Below are 20,447 nucleotides of genomic sequence, written 5' to 3'. Positions count from 1 at the left end.
AAAAATGAGGTTTTCAATACAGTGTTTGTCCACAAAATCTGGCAGTTATTTTAAAAGTGGTTTTCTTAGGCTTGCTTTCAATTTTGTCGGTCTACCTTCACTTGTCATTTCCCAGCACTCTCTGTTCTCTTCCGTGAACGTTTTGTTATCTTTCAATAAAGCAGACTTACCCAATGTTTTTTTCTTTACCCAATGTAAGTAATCTTATGTTGCAGCTCGAAGTGTCTTCATTTTGCTGCTCCAGAAAATATTCTGTTCTAGAGCTCCCTGGATGCCATCCTTACATGTGTTTTTCTCTCTTTCTTTATTGAAGGGGAAATATAGGCTGCTAAGAAAATATCCCACAACAATAAGCAACACAGAAGGCTCCCAGATTTCACGCCATGGGGAGGTCTTCTCCCTGGGGAAGACTCTTCTGGGAGTCAGGGACAAGTCCTGTAGCAAAATACTGTAGCCACGCAAAAATTGGCCTATTTGCAAAGCCTTCTAGGAGGGCCACCCAATTAGTGAAGCAGTGTATGCTGTGATTTGCTAATGATTCCGTGCTGAGACAGACACTTTGAGGTGAAGCTCAGGTTATTTTTCAAAGTGGAGTTTTATTAAACAGACATAAGTTGCAATTATGCTAACGTTATAATTATTCTAACTGCTAAATCACTGTCAGACATAAATACAATGTAGTCATCTGTCAGAATCATATTCATAAATCATGGAACCCAGCAGGATCCATAGACACATGGGCACTTTAATGAAAAGAAGGGCAGTGAGAGTAAAATACCTTTCACGGCAGCCAGTAAGTAAACCCAGTTGAGAAAGGTGACTTGGCACAGTAAACACATTGTTTAGACAACAGGAAAAGACTTGGCATAATAACAGTATGAATTTGCAGGAAAAGTGAAATCTTTTTTTTTTTAATTGTGCTTTAAGTGATACTTTACAAATCAAGTCAGTCTCTCATACAAAAATTTATATACGCCTTGCTATATACTCCTAGTTGCTCTCCCCTCTAATAAGACAGCATACTCCGTCCCTCCACTCTCTATTTTCACGTCCATTTGGCCAGCTTCTGACCCCTCTGCTCTCTCATCTCCCCTCCAGAGAGGAGCTGCCCACATAATTTTATGTGTCTACTTGATCCAAGAAGCTCACTCTTCACCAGTATCATTTTCTATCCCATAGTCCAATCCAATTCCTGTCTGAAGAGTTGGCTTTGGCAATGGTCCTTGCCTTGGGCTAACAGAAGGTCTGGGGCCCATGACCACCAGGGTCCTTCTAGTCTCAGTCAGACCATTAAGTCTGGTCTTTTTAGGAGAATTTGGGGTCTGCATCCCACTGTTCTCCTGCTCCCTCAGGTGTTCCCTGTCAGAGCAGTCATGGGTTGTAGCCGGGCACCATCTAGTTCTTCTGGTCTCAGGCTGATGCAGTCTCTAGTTTATGTGACCCTTTCTGTCTCTTGGAAAAAGTGAAATCTTAAGGCATGATTATTGCCTCATCCTATCGACTACAGGCAATCCACTCTCAGAGTAAAATTTATTTAATGGCATTTTCCACATGCCTTCCTGCCTTAATGAACTACACTCAGGGATTATTTAAATAGCTGTCATGTTTTAATCATATCATGGGGATAAGTTGGCAAGACAACATATAAATATTGGCATAAATAATATTGTCATGTTATTCACACCTTTAATTTTAGTATCCCTGATCAATGCTAATTGTCATAATCTTATTATTTTGTCTTATTTCTTAAAATGAGCACCAACAGCATCTAAAGGCATCATTGTCTGTAATGTCATTTGTGGACAGCTAATATACATAATTTTCTGTGCAATTAAATATATATCTTTAAGTGAATTTTATTTTTGGAACTTTTATTATATATGAACATGCATGAATATATGAGCTTATAAGCACATGGACACGTTGATCCATTTAATAAAGTTTTTGTGTCTACTACACAGCACAGCACATTCTAAGCACTGGAATCCAGCCATAAATGAGGCAAAACTTCTTCCATCAAATATTTGTATTTTACTGTAAATAAATAGACAATCTAGGTGATTTCAGATTGTGATGATTGATGTTAAAAAGTTAAACAGGGCAATAAGTTAGCTACGTTAAGGAGCAAAGTCCCTTCTGAGGTGGTGACATTTGAGCTGAGAGATGAAGGGTGAGACAGAGGAAGACTGAGAGGAGAGGGTTCCAGATGGAGGAAGTGAAACTGGAAAGTCTGCTATGAGAACACAGAGGAGGACAGGGGCCTGGTGCAGTGTCTGTGAGAGAGGAAGAGGGGGTGAGATAAGGGAATGTAAGGGCAGGTGGAGACCCGCATCTATCCCAGTTGGCTCTGCTATGTTTAGGTTTTGTTCTATGTGGAAAGGAAAGCTATCAGGGGAGGGTCTTAGGAGGATGAGGAGAATCGTGTGGACTGATTTATGTTTTCTAAAGTTAATTTGATGACTTCCTGGAATATGCTTGGAGTGGGTATCTGAACCCAAAACTGGATTGAGAGAAAGCCTGAGTAATCAATTTCAGAGCAGAGACATTTCTTTCTGACTCAAAATGGAGTTGAAACAGAGATGTTTCCTTGTTGTCACTTTCTGTCAGATGTGTTTATAGTCAACCCTTTCACTGATGAAGAAAATGGTAACTGTGCCAAATTTTACCAACGTGTAGCCTCAAGAACTTGTCTGATGTCCCCGTAATATCATTAAACTCATGACCTCTGGCTATTGTTTAAATTGTATATATCTCTGCATGACAAATTACTCCAAAACTTGTTGTTCTTGTTAGTTGCCATCCAGTGGAATCAACTCATGAAGACCCCGTGTGTGCAGACTAGAACCGCTCATAAGGTTTTTAAAGCTGTCAGCTTTCTGAAGCAGATAGCCAGGACCATCTTCAAAGGCACCTCTGGAAGTGTTTGAACCACCAACCTTTTGCACCACCAGCGCTTAACTATTTGTGCCACCCAGGGACTCCAAAATTTAGCAACTTAACACTACAAGCACTTCTAATCTCACAGACCTTCTGAGAGTCAAGAATCTGGGAAGGGCTTTGTTGGAGGTTTTTGGCTATGGTCTCTCATGAAGTTGTAGTCAAAATGTCAGAAAGAGGCAAGGTCACCTGAAGGCTTGACTGGAGCTGCAGGGATTGCTTCTAAGGTGATACACTCACAAGGCTGTTGGCTACAGGATTACTTGACTCACCATGTGGACCTCTCCATTGGGCTGCTCGAGTCATCTGATGACATGGCTGCTCACTTCACCAGGTGAGTGAGGCAAGACATAGGGCAAGAAAAGTACCTAGGCTTGCTTTCCCCTTATTCTCTGCTTTAGAAGAGTCACTAGGTCCAGCCCACATTCACAGGGGCATCATTAGGCCTTACTTTTAGAAAGAGACATCAAGGAATTTATAGTCAATTTTAAACCACTGCGGTCACCAAGGCTGGTTACCATCCCCATGGCTGCCAAAGTCTTAGAGCACATTATCTCACTGGTCATCCTTTCTTTTTCCTCCCAGTTCTTTGATATTTCCTTTTACTTATTAATGTAATAATGTATTCACAAGAATTAATGACCTCCCCCCCAATGATCTTTTATTTCTTGGTATTTTTAAGCAGGAGTGTTTTGTTCATTTTCTTGTTTTGTTTTAATCTAACAATGCAATATTCCCAGAAATAATATTACAGTGTGCTCTTCAACATTTCACAAGATTTTCCAAATGTGTTTTTAAAAATATATCCTTCAAATTTTATATGAAATTCAGAATAAAAGGCATCTATGAGATGAAGTTGTCCTAAATTCATAAGGTGGAATGTCTATTTTTAATGTCAGCAGAATTTCTGATTCTCAAAATTGCAATGTTCACAGAAAGCTATATTCTCTACTTTGTTTCATAGACTCAGTATCAGAAGATTGCTTTACTTAATAGAATTTCTGTGGCTATAATGTCAGTTAAATGACTTTTACCCAATAGTAACAATGTATATAAATTTTTCCTCTTTAATATTAAGTATGATTAAAAACATAGTTCTAGATTTAAAAATACAATATTGAGAATTTAAGCTTTTACAAATGGTTCAATGCTAAACATGTTCTAAAGAGAACTATATGTCAGAATTTGATATAATTAAGTGCTCAAAATTAAAAACACCAAGCTTCAGATTAAGGAATAATCAAAACTGTGACTAAGGTAATTTTTTAAAAACCTGTTAAATTATTTTAAATGAAAAAAAAAATTTTATTAAATAATGTTTATTGGACTTCAAAATTCCCCTGGTTACAAAGTTTTCTAGCTTCAGCCTGATAGATAGGTGCCAACAAATGTTGTCTGTCAGTGTTTGTTTGAATCAAGGAGTGAAATACCTACGGATCAGTCTTTCTTAGACCAGCAACAGATTAATTGTCAACTATTTGCTGTTCTTCCATAGACTCTTTCAATGGAAATGACGTGTTGTCTATCTGTTTTTCAAATAAGCTTTTCCTAATTTGGATTTTTTTATTATTTACATTTTTATCCACAGTGGCTATAAAATTTTAATATTATGGAAGGAGAATTTAAAAATAGCAGAATAAGAAAATCTTTTTGTGAACTATGTAGAAAACTGTGTAGATGAGAGGGTTTTGTGTGTGTTAGCTTTAGTTTTTTAAAATTCCTTATCTCTTATCTTCAACAACAAATGATAAAGGTTTCAAAAATCAAAGAGTTAGTACATGTTGTTGTTAGGTGCCTTTGAGTCGGTTCTGACTCATATCAACCCTATGTACAATAGAACAATAGTAGATGAGTGGCAATTTAATCTCCATTTTTTTATTATCTTGGCATTAATTATTTTTTATACTAATCTTTATGATCGTCTATCCATTTTCATTAAATGTTTACTCAAATTGTTCATTGGTCCTTGTAAAAACAGTTGTAGATGTCTCCTTGAGGATAATAAAATAAAAATGTTAATTACAGGGTTGTCTTGGGATGGCTTTTCCAAGAAGTAATCACTGCGATGGAGATTTGTGTGTTGTTGTTAGGTACCTGCCAGTGAGTTTTGACTCACAGTGACACTGTATATGACAAAGCGAAACACTGACAGGTCTTGTGCCATCCTCACAATCTTTGCTATGTTTTAGCACATTGTTGCAGCCACAATCCTCACAATCCTTGTTATGTTTGAGTTCGTTGTTGCAGCCACTGTGTCAATGCATCTCACTGAGGGTCTTCCTCTTTTCTGCTGACCCTCTACTTTACCAAGAGTGATGTTCTTCTCCAGGGACTGATCTCTTCTGACAACATGTCCAAAGTACATGAAACATAAAATTGCCATCAATGCTTCTAAGGAGCATTCTGGTTGTACTCTTCTATGATAGATTTCTTTGTTCTTTTGGCAGTCCATGGTATATTCAATATTCTTCGCCAACATCACAATTCAAAGGCAACAATTCTTCGGTCTTTCTTATTCATTGTCAAGCTTTCACATGCACGTGAGGCGGTTGAAAACACCATGGCTTGGATCAGGCACACCTTAGTCTTCAAGGTGACATCTTTGCTTTTCAACACTTTAAAGAGATCTTTTGCAGCAGGTTTGCCCAATGTACTACTTCCCTTGATTTCTTGACTGCTGCTTCCATGGCTGTTGATTGTGGATCCAAGTAAAATGAAATCCTTGACAACTTCGGTCTTTTCTTCATTTATTATGATGTTGTTTATTGGTCCATTTGTGAGGATTTTTGTTTTCTCTGTGTTGAGGTGTAATCCATACTGAAGGCTGTTATCTTTGATCTTCAATAAGTGCTTCAAGTCTTCTTCACTTATAGCAAGAAATTTTGTGTCATCTGTATAACGCACATTGTTAATGAGTCTCCCTCCAATCCTGATGCCACATTCTTCTTCATATAGCCCAGTTTCTTGGATTATTTACTCAGCATACAGATTGAGTAGGTATTGTGAAAGGATACAACCCTGACGCACACCTTTTCTCACCTTAAACCATGAAGTATCACCTTGTTCTGTTCAAACAACTGCTTCTTGATCTATGTACAGGTTCCCCATGAACACAATTAAGTGTTCTGGAATTCTCATTCTTCCCAATGTTATCCATAATTTGTTATGATCTACACAGCCAAATGCCTTTGCATAGTAAATGAAACACAGGTAAACATCTTTCTGGTATTCTCTGCTTTCAGGATCCATCTGACATCAGCAATGATATCCCTGGTTCTACATCTTCTTCTGAATCCAGCTTCAATTTCTGGCAGTTCTCTGTCGATATACTGCTACAGCCACTTTTGAATGATCTTCAGCAAAATTTTACTTGCTTGTGGTATTAAAAAAAAAAAAAAATTGTGGTATTAATGATATTGTTCAATAATTTCGGCATTCAGTTGGATCACCTTTCCTGGGAATAGGCATAACTATGGGTGTCTTGCAGTCGGTTGGCCAGGTAGCTATTGTCCAAATTTCTTGGCATAGATGAGTGAGAATTTCCAGGGCTGTATCCGTTTGTTGAAACATCCCAATTGACATTCCATCAATTCCTGATTTTCGCCATTTCCTTGAATAAGTATGGTGAAAGGATACCACCACGACTTACACATTTCCTGATTTTAAACTGCACAGTATCCCCTTGCACGTGTTATTATAATAGTTTACTTTGTCTTCTCTAGCTCCCCTTTGAAATCTTTTCAGCTCTTTTACATGATCATTTCTTCTGTTCCCTTTAGCTACTTGACATTATAGAGCAAGTTTCAGAATCTCTTCTGACATCCATTTTGGTCTTTTCTTTCTTTCTTGTCTTAATAACTTTATCAAATCTAGGATTTATAATACTAATTCAATAAAACTATAAATCTACCCATTTTTCCACAGACTGATCTCCATGGCTGCTAATTGGATCAGGTGTAATCTTTATACTGAGCTCAATATTACATGACGGTGTAAACCAAAAACCAAAACCAAACCCACTGAGTCAAGTTGATTCTGACTCATAGAGACCCTATAGGACAGAATAGAACTGCCCCATAGAATTTCCAAGGAGCACCTGGCGGATTTGAACTGCCGACCTCTTGGTTAGCAGCCGTAGCACTTAACCACTACGCCACCAAGGTTTCCCATGACTGTGTACTTATTGTAAAATCAACTTCTATTTTAACAAAACCAAAAAACCAGTCCTACTGCAGTCGAGTGGATTCCAATTCATAGCGACCCTATAGGACAGAGTAGAACTGCACCATAAAGTTTCCAAGGAGCACCTGGCGGATTCGAACTGCTGACCTCTTGGTTAGCAGTGATAGCACTTAACCACTATGCCACCAGGGTTTCCGTTCTAGCACAGAATAAAACACATAACAAATGATAGTGAAAAATACGTATTGCCTTAGTAAAAGTATTTATATTTATTTATCAATTCTATATATATATTTTTTTATATGTTAGTGACTTAAGAGCAGTAAGTTTTTTGATTTTTATATATATTCCTGAGCTCAACAAATTGAAACTGTTAGCAAACATTTAAGGATATCTGAGATTCGTGTTTCAAAAATTTGAGAAATTGGAAAATTTCTATCCAAAATAGCTAAATAATTATTGTGCATCCATAGAGTGCCACAAGTGATTTATACACATTATTTATAGCATTGAGAGATGAGGTATTTTTTATACCATTGAGATTATTGTTCCGTTTTATGGAATAAGAAACTGAAGTTCAGAGATTTTTAGTCCAAGGTTTCATAAGTAATAAATGCCAGAGCCTGACTGAAACATACGTCTGCCTGTCTGCAGCAATTACACGCACGGGTCCTTTTCCCATTTGAAATTACTTTACTCCAAGTGACTGAGGCTCATGTCATAATGGAAGCATGGTGGTTGGGAAATCCAGTCTAACAAAACAACTCATTTTCACTGGATTTGAGCTTCAGCCACATTTGTGGCAGCACCCACATTAACTTTTTTTTTTAATTATCTGTCCTTACCTACTTAAAGAGATTGTTAAAAACCATGTTCTGCTACAGAAAATATTTGCCCAGGGCTTTAACCAATGAACCTTGGTAGCTAGTTTTACACTCTTCAAAAGTCTAAAAGGTCCCGTTGCAAGATATAAAAACATAAAAGAGAATGCATATGGGAGACAGAGTTGATCCACTTCAATCTTGCTACCACCTCACAGGGTAACTTTAATTATTTTCTACAAGCAAATTTTTCAGTAATTATGAAGCTTGAATACTCAATTACTAGGTGTCACAGGCCATGTGGTTGTTGGAAGCTCTTTTCAAAGGCAAATACAGCATACGCATATCTACCTCCACAAAGAGGCTTGCCGTCTGCCATTTGCAGCGACTTACATAATACGTTCTGCCATGTAGTCAGGAATACAAGCCCTGCTTCTCCATACAATGTGGTGTAAGGAAATGTCTCAGCAAAGGTGCATAACATGATTCCTCTGAAATCTCTTCTATGTTTGGTGCCTCCTCCTGCACACTCTTGAAATGTCAACCAATACTGTAAAAGGTAGTTGCCTGTCCTAGACACCGTCTGCTGCTCCAGGCCTAAGGAGGACTTGCCTGAGGAAGGGACCAATCCGACCCTATGTTTGGACTAAGAATGTAGGAATAATTTGGAGTGAAAACTTTTACTTGCGCATAAGTAATTTAAAGATGTCTCAAGTGAGGGGTTCGGATAAAATGATCATTGGAGATACAGATCTCTATTTCAGAGAACTAGAAATGATAAATAAGAAGGTAAATATGTAAAAGAAAAACTATAACTTTCTATGCATTCTCCATTTTTCCTCCTCACTTTTTTAAAAGACATCAAATGATATAAAGTAACAGTTATAACAACGTACTGTTCACTCTGTGACATATATAAACCGGTTGGCATTGCCCCTCGGTGATCCAGGTGTTTCGGAGTGAGACCGCATTCCACTGAATTCTGAACGGCTGTGATCTTTCAGAAGCAGATTGCCAGGATTTTCTTCTGAGGCACCTCTGAGTGGGTTCGAACCACCAGCCTTTCAGTTAGCAGCCGAGTGCTTAACCATTTGCACCACTCCTGACAGATACAGATGTAACATACACAACCATTGTACCACAAATAAGGAGAAGGAATAAATACATACATGAGTAACATTTCTGTAACTCACTGAAATTATGTTATAAATCTGAAGTAGGTTCTGATAAATTAAGAAATACATTATAAGCCCTGAATAACCACTAGGAAAATAACAAGTAGCAGAATTATCAGTATTTTCTATATCCAGGATCATCATCTGGAAATTGGTATAGTTTATTTCTTTCTTTTCAATCTGGACAATTTTTATTTCTTTCTCTTGTCAAATTGTGTTAGCTAAAACTTCCAACGCAATGGTAAATTGAAGAGTTGAGGTAAACGTCCTTTATTTGCTCATGTTTTTAGAGAGAAAGCATTCTGTCTTCACCATTAAGTATGATGTTAGCTTTGGTTTTATGGTAGACTCCCTTCATCAGACTGAGTAAATTCCCATCTGTTTCTAGTTTGCTGACTGTTTTTATCATAGAAGGGTGTTGAGTTAATAAAATGCCTTTTCTACATATTTGACCGCTAGGAATTGTGACTACGTTTGAGTTACTGCCACTGCAGACTCAGCTAGATGCTCCCCAGTGTCTCCCCCTAACCCTTCCAGCTGCAAAAAAAACCCCGTCAGCCTTGTTAGACAACTTACTATGTGCCTGAGAAATTACACTTTTTTTTTGTTGAGTTTTTAAAAGATTCTGCAAAAAGAATATATTTCATTTTAAATTAGGAACCCTACTATGTATATTGATTTTTAAGGCAAAAATGATTTTCTGGCTACTTAAAAAAAAAATTAAAACAAAATATACCCCTAGTTTCTAATTAATATTGCATCATTGTATTAAAAAATGAATTAATCCATGAACCCATGAATTTGTTGATAGCTTGACATCTCCAGCAATACATTTTATCTCCCTATGGTGGATGGATGGAGCACGTATAATGAAGCCGCGAGCACAGTTCATCCAGTAAATTGTTTCTTAATGGCAGACAGCAGCAGGCACGACTGTTTTTTTCTGAATCACAGGCCTTTCTTTTCTACCACTGTGCTGTTGCAGCGCTGGTGTAACCACTCAGCTCGATACAAATGCAGTTTCCAAAACTATGTTTGTTTTAACTTAGCTGACTAACTTTTCAGTAAAATATGTGAGTATGAGGCTAAAGTTATTCAAGTGAACTAGTCAAGTGAAAAGCTAAAGACTTCCGTAAGAATCACTTATTGTGATTTAGAGGACAATTTTACTGCATGTTGATTAAAAACCTGGAACATAGATGTGGTTATTGTTGTTGACAGTTGTCGGCGTCAGCCCCGACTCATGGTGACCTCAAGCCAAGCACAGCGGAACTAAATGCTGCCTGGTCCTGAGCCGTCTCCAAGATCCATTGCAGATCAGACCATTGCGATCCATAGGGTTTTCATTGGCTGATCTTTGGAAGATCATCAGGTCTTTCCTCCTAGCCCATCTTAGTCTGGAAGCGCCACTGAACCTGTTCAGCATCATAGCAGCCTGCAAGCCTCTGCTGGCAGATGGGTGGTGGCTGCACATGAGGTGCCTCAGTTGGGAATTGAACCCATGTCTCCTGCATGGAAGGTGAGAAATCTCCCACTGTACCATCAATGTCCCCCATGGTCATCCTAAACCCCATAGAACAGGATACTACAAGGTGATTGGTGTAATCACGTTCATTGAGATTTTCACATTCATTCAGGTTTTCATCTAGCAAAGAATAGGAAAAAGCATTTAGCTTAAAATCTGCCCCAAACTGATATTCCTCATGGCGTCTAGGACATTTTCAGAGCAAGCAGTGGGAATTTTCTTCATGAAAATCAAGTATATAGATCAGTTGTATTCCTTGGCACCAAAGAGAGTCCTATTACATCTAATAAAACAAACAAACAAACAAACACCAAACCCATTGCCATTGAGTCGATTCCGACTCATAGCGACCCTATAGGACAGAGTAGACCTGCACCATAGAGTTTCCAAGGAGCGCCTGGCGGATTTGAACTGCCAACCTCTTGGTTAGTAGCCGTAGCATTTAACCACTTCGTCACCACGGTTTCCTACATCTGATATAAAAAAAAAAAAAAAACCAGTGCCATCTGATATAATCACCTAAAAATGCTTTCTCTATCCTGATTAGAGATGTTATTTGTTGTTGTCATTAGTTGCTCTCGAGTTGGTTCTGACTCATGCTGATCCATCAGTGTCAGAGAAGAACTGTGCTCCGTTGAGCTTTCAAGGCTGTGGCCTTCCAGAAGCAGATCTCCAGGTCTATCTTCGGAGGCCACTCTGGGTGAGTTCAGACCACCAGCCTTTCAGCCAGAAGGTGAGGGCTTAACCATCTGTGCCACTCGGGGACTCCTTATAGAGGTGTAGGGGTGAGGATTCCAACACAAATTTGGGGGGCACACAATTCAATCCATAACAATCATCAAGGCTATGTTCTTAAATTTTGTAAGGAGTAAGCAGTTAATCTTAATAGGTAAGGTATTTTAATTGGTCACAGTCGTATCCGGTGGCCAGTATTTCCTGGAGCAAGTAGATATTTTTGCTTGTTCTTACTACGTGGTGGTAAGATTCTGCATTATGTTTTGATGTTTCTTGGTTTTGTCACCTCAATAGACTGCAAAACTCTTGAAGGTAAAATTGTATGCTTTTTGTTTTTTATCTCCCATAACAGATATATTATTTTTTCAGTATACAGTTAAAAAAATGGATAGCACAAATATATTCTGCATTTGTTTCCTGTGGCATATCTGTAATCCATTTTGCCAAAAAAAGAAAAAAGAAAAAAAAAACCCTTTCATTTGTCTTCTTTACACTTTTCTGTGAAATCTTTATCCAATTACACTTTCCTGAGGAATCTTTATCCTTTCCGTTATTTTCCTCTATACTGTGATGTCTTTGTGTTTCTCCTGATCTTATTCTTCCTTTTCTTTCTCACTCATCCTTAATATACTTCCCAAAAGACAACTTTAAAAGATAATGCGTAACTGTGAAAGATGAATATTTAAAACTAAAGAAAGTCAATAATGACTAAGCAGTTCTGAGTAAAGATAGATAATAATCTTGAAAAATACAATACCAAAAAAAGCAAACCCATTGCCATCAAATTGATCCCGTCTCATAGGGACCCTACAGAATCACTAAACAGAGGAGAACTGCCATATAGGGTTTCCAAGGCTGTAATCTTTACTGAAACAGACTGCCACATCTTTCTCCTGCAAAGCAGCTGGTGGGTTCGAACTGCCAACCTTTTAGTTAGCAGCCAAGTACGTAACCACTGCACCACCAAGGCTTGAAAAATACAATAGTATCTTTAAAAGTGCTGCACTCACAAATCAAATGATCGAACCCTTAAACCAAACCAAAAGGAATTTGCATTAAAGCTCATTTCCATAAACCTTACTGGAAATAATATTTTAGAGTTTGAAAACAATGTATAAAGACCTCAAAGGTGAATGTATTTAGATCAAATAATGATCTTTTGGAACTTGTAGGTGTGGATGTTTTAGATAAAATGGATGGAATAATTTAAAAGTCATGAACGAAGCTGGCAGTGAGCGCAATCTTGATCACAGCATATTTCACTGGAGAGAGTTGACTTTATTTTCAGACAACTTGAACTAAGTTTAGATGGACACTGATCTTGGAAAGGTTATTAAACTGACATTACCTAATTATAGGGATGCTCCAAGAGCATAGCATGTGATGATAAATGTGACACACTATAAAATACTTTTTATACTTATGGGTCATAAGGAAATGCTCACTGTTTGCTCAGGCCAGTTGGCTAGGATCAGACCACCTCCATGATGCTGCAGTTCCCAAGATCTAGGGTCATGGGCACATGCCTACGGGGACATTCACCAGTAGTGAAATCTAATCTGTTTATAACATTAGCTTGAACAAAATTCTTCTATCTTAATTTTATATCTCTTAGGAGCATTTCATTTTCCCTGTTGAAATAATGCAATGGAAACTGGAAACATTTTAGAATGAAGTGACAAAGAACCTCAGTGGATTTTGAGTTTTCAACTCCATTTCAATTCTGGTATACATTCACTTATTGATAACATTCAGTATTAACAACAACAATACCAAAACAAAGGAATTAATGATTCTCTGTTCTCATCTCATATTCTAAGCTTTTGTATCTTTGTATTCTACTTGTGATAGTCAATTTTACGTGTCCGTCTGATTAGGCTGTGGTGCCCTGTTGCTCAGTAAAACCCTAGTCTAGTTGCTGTAATAGTTTATTGTTGTCGTTGTAAGGTGTCATTAAGTTGATTTCAGCTAATCAGTTGTATCTAAGTAAATGAGATTACCCTGAATAATACGGGTGGGCTTTACCCAATCACTTGAAGGCCATAGGTGCAGAAAGGGAATTTCCCTAGGGTATATTCTCCCTTCAGACAATAAAGGCAATAAAGTAACATTTTGCCAGAACCCCTTCACTCTTCACTCTTCCCATTGCCTTACCTAGAGCCAATTCTTTAAAATCTCTCTCTCTGCTTCTGTTTCTCTAGAGAACCATAAGACACTACTCTCATATTTTTCTTTAATGAAAATAGCGTTACTTTATTATTATTGTTATTCACTTTTTCTCTAATTTGCATTTTTTGGTCTTTTCCTTTCACTAACTCTCCCAGTTTTGTTTTGGTTTTTCAATTTTCACTGGCTTCAATTAATTTTCTTCCTTTTTTCCCCCAAGTATGAGTGGTTGAATTACATGGTCATCTAATTGAAAAGATTAGTAAAAACTTGCTTCTCCTTTAAATCTATGTATTCTTTAAAGCATCCTGCTAATGTAGTTTTCAAGCCTTTCAGCAAATGAGAATCAATGTAGGGACTTTTAAAAAATACCAGTTCTTGAGTCTGACACCCAGAGATTGATTTAATTGATTAGAGGTGGGCTCAAACTCCCCAGGAGATGCTAATATGCCGCTCAGGTGTAGGACCACTAAGCAGCCTTGTCTTTACAAGTTGTTTTCTACAACCGTGTGACGAATTGCTCACACATCTTGCAATTGGAATAATTGATTTGCCTGGAAACCCTTCACTTGAAGTGCTGCTGCTCTTGTCTTGCATTGCAATGCCTCTTTTTCTTTCCTTTCTTCTTCTTTCCTCCTTTCTCCTTCCTTCTTTGTTCCCTCTCTCCTCCATCTTCTCTCATTCCTTCCACTTCTCCCTTCTTCCCTCTCTCCCTTCCTTCCTCTCCTCTTTCCTCCCTTTCCCTTTTTCTTCTCTTTTATCTTAATGGTGATTGAGGAAATTAAGTGATATATATATATATGTATGTATATAAAAGCCCTGGTGACAAAGTTATTCAGCACTCAGCTGCTAACCAAAAAGTCAGCAGTTCAAACCCACTAGCCGCTCTGCAGAAGAAAAGACCTGGCGATCTGCTCTCATGAAGATTACAGCCTAGGAAACCCTATGGGTCAGCTTCACTCTGTCCTACAAGGTGGCTATGATTTGGAATGACTCAAAGGCAGTGGTTTTGTTTTTAATTCTCTCCTCTAGCTTCCATAGACTGTTAAATACATAATGCTTGGTAACAGTAGATAGAAAATAAGGATATCTTATAAACGTCAAATTCAATTAGCTTTATTTTGAGAAAAATTACGTGCATTCTTCCTTTTTTCTATTACTTGTGAAAAGTAATCTGAAATCTAGCTGTTCAACATTAATAGGCTGGAGATTTATGTGGAAATCTATAGCTAGAGAACTAAAATCTTTTAAAAGCATTAGCATATATTTATCAAGCATGAGGAAAAGTAAAGTTATATTTTTCACATGTAGGGGCTCATAAATTTTGCTCCCACCTACCCCTTGGTAGGAAACCCTGGTGGCGTAGTGGTTAAGTGCTACAGCTGCTAACCAAGAGGTTGGCAGTTCAAATCTGCCAGGTGCTCCTTGGAAACTCTATCGGGCAGTTCTACTCTGTCCTATAGGGTAGCTATGAGTCAGAATCGACTCGACGGCAGTGGGTTTTGGTTTATGCCTTGGTGGTAAGCCAAGACCAAAGATGACATGGAATCCAAAACAGTGGATCCATCTAAGGAAAAAGAAGGAAGAGAAAGTAAAAGAAGTGAAAAGTAGGAAGATAGCTACTATCCCTAAGTGGCAAAGGAGTCACAAAGAGATAGCAGGTATAGCTAGTGGATAGGAAGTTACACTGTAGGAATATCAATTAATTTAAAAGGATAACCAGTAGAGGAAATCAAGGCAGTGATATCAATAATGAGAAGAGGAATAGAAGGATGGTGGAGAAGTCATGGTGGAAGTAAAATTCACAGCAAAATCCCCATAAATAGGGTTCTGGTGATTGGAGGAAGAGAGAAAAAATACAGGTCAGAGACCTTTATGATACTTTAAACACAAAAGCAGTTGAAGAAATAATGCGATGTCCTGTAGAGAAGGGTAAGGAGGAAGAAGTGTTATCACTAGAGACTCTTTAACTAGTAAAGAGTATCTATCTTGAGCATTGTGTTCTTTTAAGATCTATCTATATGGGATCAAATTGACATCAACAACTCAAAAGGTTAGATAGGATACTTAGGGGGCAGTGAGTTTATGTTAATAGGGAGAGGAATAACTCAGAAAAGGAGGGTAAGAAGAGTTGAACAACTCAAAGAACGCAATCACTGTCACTAAATCGTACCTGTAGAAATTGTTGAATTGGTGTGTGTTCTGCTGTGTAAATTCTCAACAACAAGAATAAATTATTTAAAAAAGCAATTTCATAGTCTTTTACTTTTTTTACCTTGGAAAGTACTATTTTGTTAAAAAGTCTATGAGATATATAATATTGAATATATTTGACCCAAAACAAAGGGAGCAGTGCATTGGCTAGAAATGTGTCTAGTGGGTCAGAGAAACACAGCTGAAATTGACTTATGTTGTCAAGGAGTTTTATTGCTCATATAACTGAAAGATTCCAAATGAGCTCAGGCTTCCTTCAAGGCTTATTCAATGCTTTAAACAGTCACAGGTTTCAGGCTTTCTCTACTCTTTATTCTGCCTTCAACAATGGCAAATTTTATCCTCAGATTTCACGTTAGCCTCTAATTCATGCTCTCCTTGGTGATAACAAAATGACTTTAAAAACTCTAAGTCTTAAATGAGAAGAAAAGATACAGAATATGGCTTCCTAAATCCCCAAGAAATCATCCGTTAGACCAATCAGGTTCACCCAAGGCAATGGGGAGGGGGAGGGAAGGGTCATCTCACCCGTTCGAAACTGGAGAGTGAGGATGCAGGAGAGAGCCACTCCTAATGGAAGGCCAGACGTTGTTAGAAGATGGTTGCAAAGGAGCCACAGGATAATGCCCACCCCAAAATAGGGACAGGATAATCCTTTAATTGACATTTATTTGTTCTGGAATTTGCGTTGGGATGTTGTTGTTGGGTGCTGTTGATTAGATTCCCACTCATAGCGACTCCATGTGACAGAGTAGATCTGTCCCATAGGGTTTTCTAGGCTGTGATCATTATGGAAGCACATAACTAGGTCTTTCTCCTGAGCAGCTGCTGGGTGGGTTGAAACTGCCAACATTTAGATTAGCAGCCAAGTGCTTACCTGCTGTACCACTAGGGCTCTTTTAGTATTGGGAATAGGATAAATAATTCACCTAAAACAAATAGACCACTACGCCACCACCATCACCCTCACCATCTCCAAGCCAGTATAAAAACCACCACCATCTTCACCACTGCAGACAACATACACAATCACTTACACATATGCTCTCTGACATCCTAAAAACATACGGCTAAATTTAAAAGTCCCTCTTACACTAAGCGTAGATCTATGTTTAGATCAAACCATTATCTATTTTCTTTCAGTAATCACACAGTGTGAAATAACCGTTGATAAACAATTAGTACTCAAGAAAGGTTACATTGTTGTTGTCATTAGGCTGCTTCGAGTCAGTTCTGACTCATAGAGACCTTATGCACAACAGAGCGGAACACTGCCGGGTCCTGTGCGATCCTCACAATCCTTACTATGCTTGAGCCCTCCGTTGCTGCCACTGTGTCAGTCCATCTTGTTGAGGGTCTTCCTCTTTTTTGCTGACCCTCTACTTTATGAAGCATAATGTCCTTCTCCTGGGACTGATCCCTTCCGGCAACATGTCCAAAGTGTGTGAGATGGAGTCTCTCCATCCTTGGTTCCAAGAAGCATTCTGGTTGTACTTTTTCCAAGACAAATTTGTTCATTCTTTTGGCAGTCCATGGTATTTCAATATTCTTCTCCAGCACCACATTTCAAAGGCATCAATTCTTTGGTCTTCTTTATTCATTGTCCAGCTTTCACATCCATAGGAGGTGATTGAAAACACCATGGCTTGGGTCAGGCGCACCTTAGTCCTCAAGGTGACATCTTTGCTTTTTAACACTTTAAAGAGATCTCTTGTAGCCGATTTGCCCAATGCAACGTGTCTTTTGATTTCTTGACCACTGCTTCCGTGGGTGTTGATTGTGGGTCCAAGTAAAATGAAATTCTCGACAACCTCAATCTTTTCTCCATTTACCATGGTGTTGCTTACTGGTCCACTTGTGAGGGGTTTTGTTTTCCTTATTTTGAGGTATAAACCATACTGAAGGCTGTGGTCTTTGATCTTCATCAGTCAGCGCTTCAAGTCCTCTTCACTTTCAGCAAGCGAGGTTGTGTTGTCTGCATAATGCAGGTTGTTAATGAGTCTTCCTCCAATCCTGATGCCCTGTTCTTCATATAGTCCAGCTTCTTGTATTATTTGCTCAGCAAACAGATTGAGTAGGTATGGTGGAAGGATACAACCCTGACACACAACTTTCCTGACTTCAATCAGTATCCCCTTGTTCTGTTTGAACAACTGCCTCTGGATCCATGTACAGGTTCCTCATGAGCACAATTAAGTGTTCTAGAATTCCCATCCTCCGCAATGTTATCCATAATTTGTTACGATCCACACAGTCGAATGCCTTTGCATAGTCAATAAAACACAGGTAAACATCTTTCTGGTATTCTCTGCTTTCAGCCATGATCCATCAGACACCAACAGTGGTATTCCTAAGGTTATATTAATTTGACAATATTTGCTAAATTTCTGTTTACTGGTAAAGGTTTGCTCTAGTTTTGATTCTACTGATTATATAATTCCATATTTGTATGGAGTAACTGTTATCACTCTTCCTCCTACTGGTATAATTCTTACAGCTTCAATTTTCATCTTGGAACCAAGCTCTACTATTGTTTTTGGGATTTGTTCCTACGCAGCAAAATTCTGAGTGTCAGGAGAAAAGTTGCATAGTAACTGGCTTTTATGAAATATTGCATTACAAAGCATTAAGCTTCTTATAAAAAAAAAAAATAGATACTGTTTTTCTAGAGAAATGGCATCCCCTCCTAATTTTTTTTAACTTTTTTATTGGAAAATTTATCACACATACAGAAAAGTACACAAAACTTGTATGGGTAACAAACATCAGATTAAGACATAAAACAGAATCGGTAATTTTAATTAGCAATTTTATTTTTATTTACATATTTTTATGAAAAATGAGGTTGATCATATCACTGTGTACTTATTGGCCACTTATTTGTGTATCTTTTTTTGTGAAATGCCTGATAAAGTCTTTGGGCCCTTTTTATGTTGTTTTATTGTTTTCAAATAAATACATGAATTATTTGTACAGCCTCTAGAATAAATTTTTATCAGTTATTAAAATATAAGTGTTTTATAACTATACGGTTTGTATTTTCAATAGCTCATTTTTAAAAAAATCGTAATTTTAAAAATTCCTTTATTTTGTTTTTTTATTGTTATTGAATACATACACAGCAAAACACACCAATTCAAAATTTAAATATAATCAAATTCAACAATATTTCCTTTGTGATTAATGCTCTTGGTATCCTGTTTATGAATCTTTAGCTACCTGAAATTGATGAGTATTTTAAAAATATTACCTTCTACAACCTTTGTTTTCTAAATGCTTTATGATTCTCTCTTTCATATTTGGGTCTTTGATCCACCTGATATGTATGTTTCAGTATGATTTCAGTTAGAAGTTCAATTTTATCTCTATGGGTTCAGGTTCTCTATTGTCCCAATACCAGTCTTTCCTCCAATGATCCACCATGCCACTTCTGTTTTATATCAAGTGTCCATGTATTTGAGTGTCTGTTTCTAGGCTTTCTCTTGTGTTTCATTGGTCTATTTATCTATCCTTGAAACTCATCTAAATTCTTGTAGGTTTATAATGTCTTGACATTTGATAAAGCAAGTTCTTTAATCTTGGTTGGATGTATTTCGGCTGTCATTGATCCTTTTCCTCTCCATGTGGAATTTAGAACAAACTATTCTTATTCTTACTAACACTTTAAAGGAAAATCTAATAACGAAAGAACAAAGTGGTTTTCTATAGCTTACAGGTTCTCTTCTAATTGGTTAGGTTTAGAAAGATCTAACATATTGTTAGGAGGGATCAATCCCTGGAGAAGGGCATCATGCTTGGTAAAGTAGAGGGTCAGCAGAAAAGAGGAAGACCCTCAACAAGATGGATTAACACAGTGGCTGCAACAATAGGCTCAAGCATAACAACAATTGTGAGGATGGCACAGGACCGGGCAGTATTTCGTTCTGTGCTACGTAGAGTTTCTATGAGTCGGAACCGACTCAGTGGCACCTAACAACAACAACAACAAGTAGATTGAAATGACTTACTTTCCTAATGGATGAGCCACTTCAAGCTCCTTTCTACTCAATGATAAAGTAGGCACCTCCCGATATAGTGGTGTAATTTGTGACATATGAAGTTGCCTTCACTCGATGAACTAAACATTTACTCATCAATCATACCTTTGAAATTTAAGCCCATGATTAAGACACAAGTATATTAACTTGAACATATTCCATCATGCATAAGTTTTTTAGTTCAAATAAGGTTTCCATAATGGTTAACACTCTAGAAGAGAGAGGGCATACAACAATTCAATGTTTGTTGAAGTGGAAGTATGTATTTTGTGTATTTCATAATTTCGCCTGGATTTAACTTTGTCCCCTGACTCGAACTAAAAATTACATAGATTACAAGTGAAAATAACAGGGCTTCTCCACTTCTGTTTTTTCTGAAATATTGAAGTGCCAATCCTTACAAATCTTTGTACTTTAAATAATTTATTAATTCATTCCACACTTACCATGTGTTACACATTGTTGTGACACTACTAGTACCAGTCAACTCTGGCTCCTGACAACCCCGTGTGTGTCAGACTGGAACTGTGCTCTGTAGTATTTTCAATGGCTGATTCTTCAGATGGAGGTAACCAGGTCTTTCTTCTGAGGCACCTCTGAGTGTACGAAAACAGCCAACTCTTCTGGTAGCAGCCTAGCACATTAATTTATACCG

Source organism: Loxodonta africana, chromosome 11 (genome assembly GCF_030014295.1).
Source record: "Loxodonta africana isolate mLoxAfr1 chromosome 11, mLoxAfr1.hap2, whole genome shotgun sequence".
Lineage (NCBI taxonomy): Eukaryota > Metazoa > Chordata > Mammalia > Proboscidea > Elephantidae > Loxodonta > Loxodonta africana.
Note: the sequence above shows the minus strand (reverse complement) of the source record.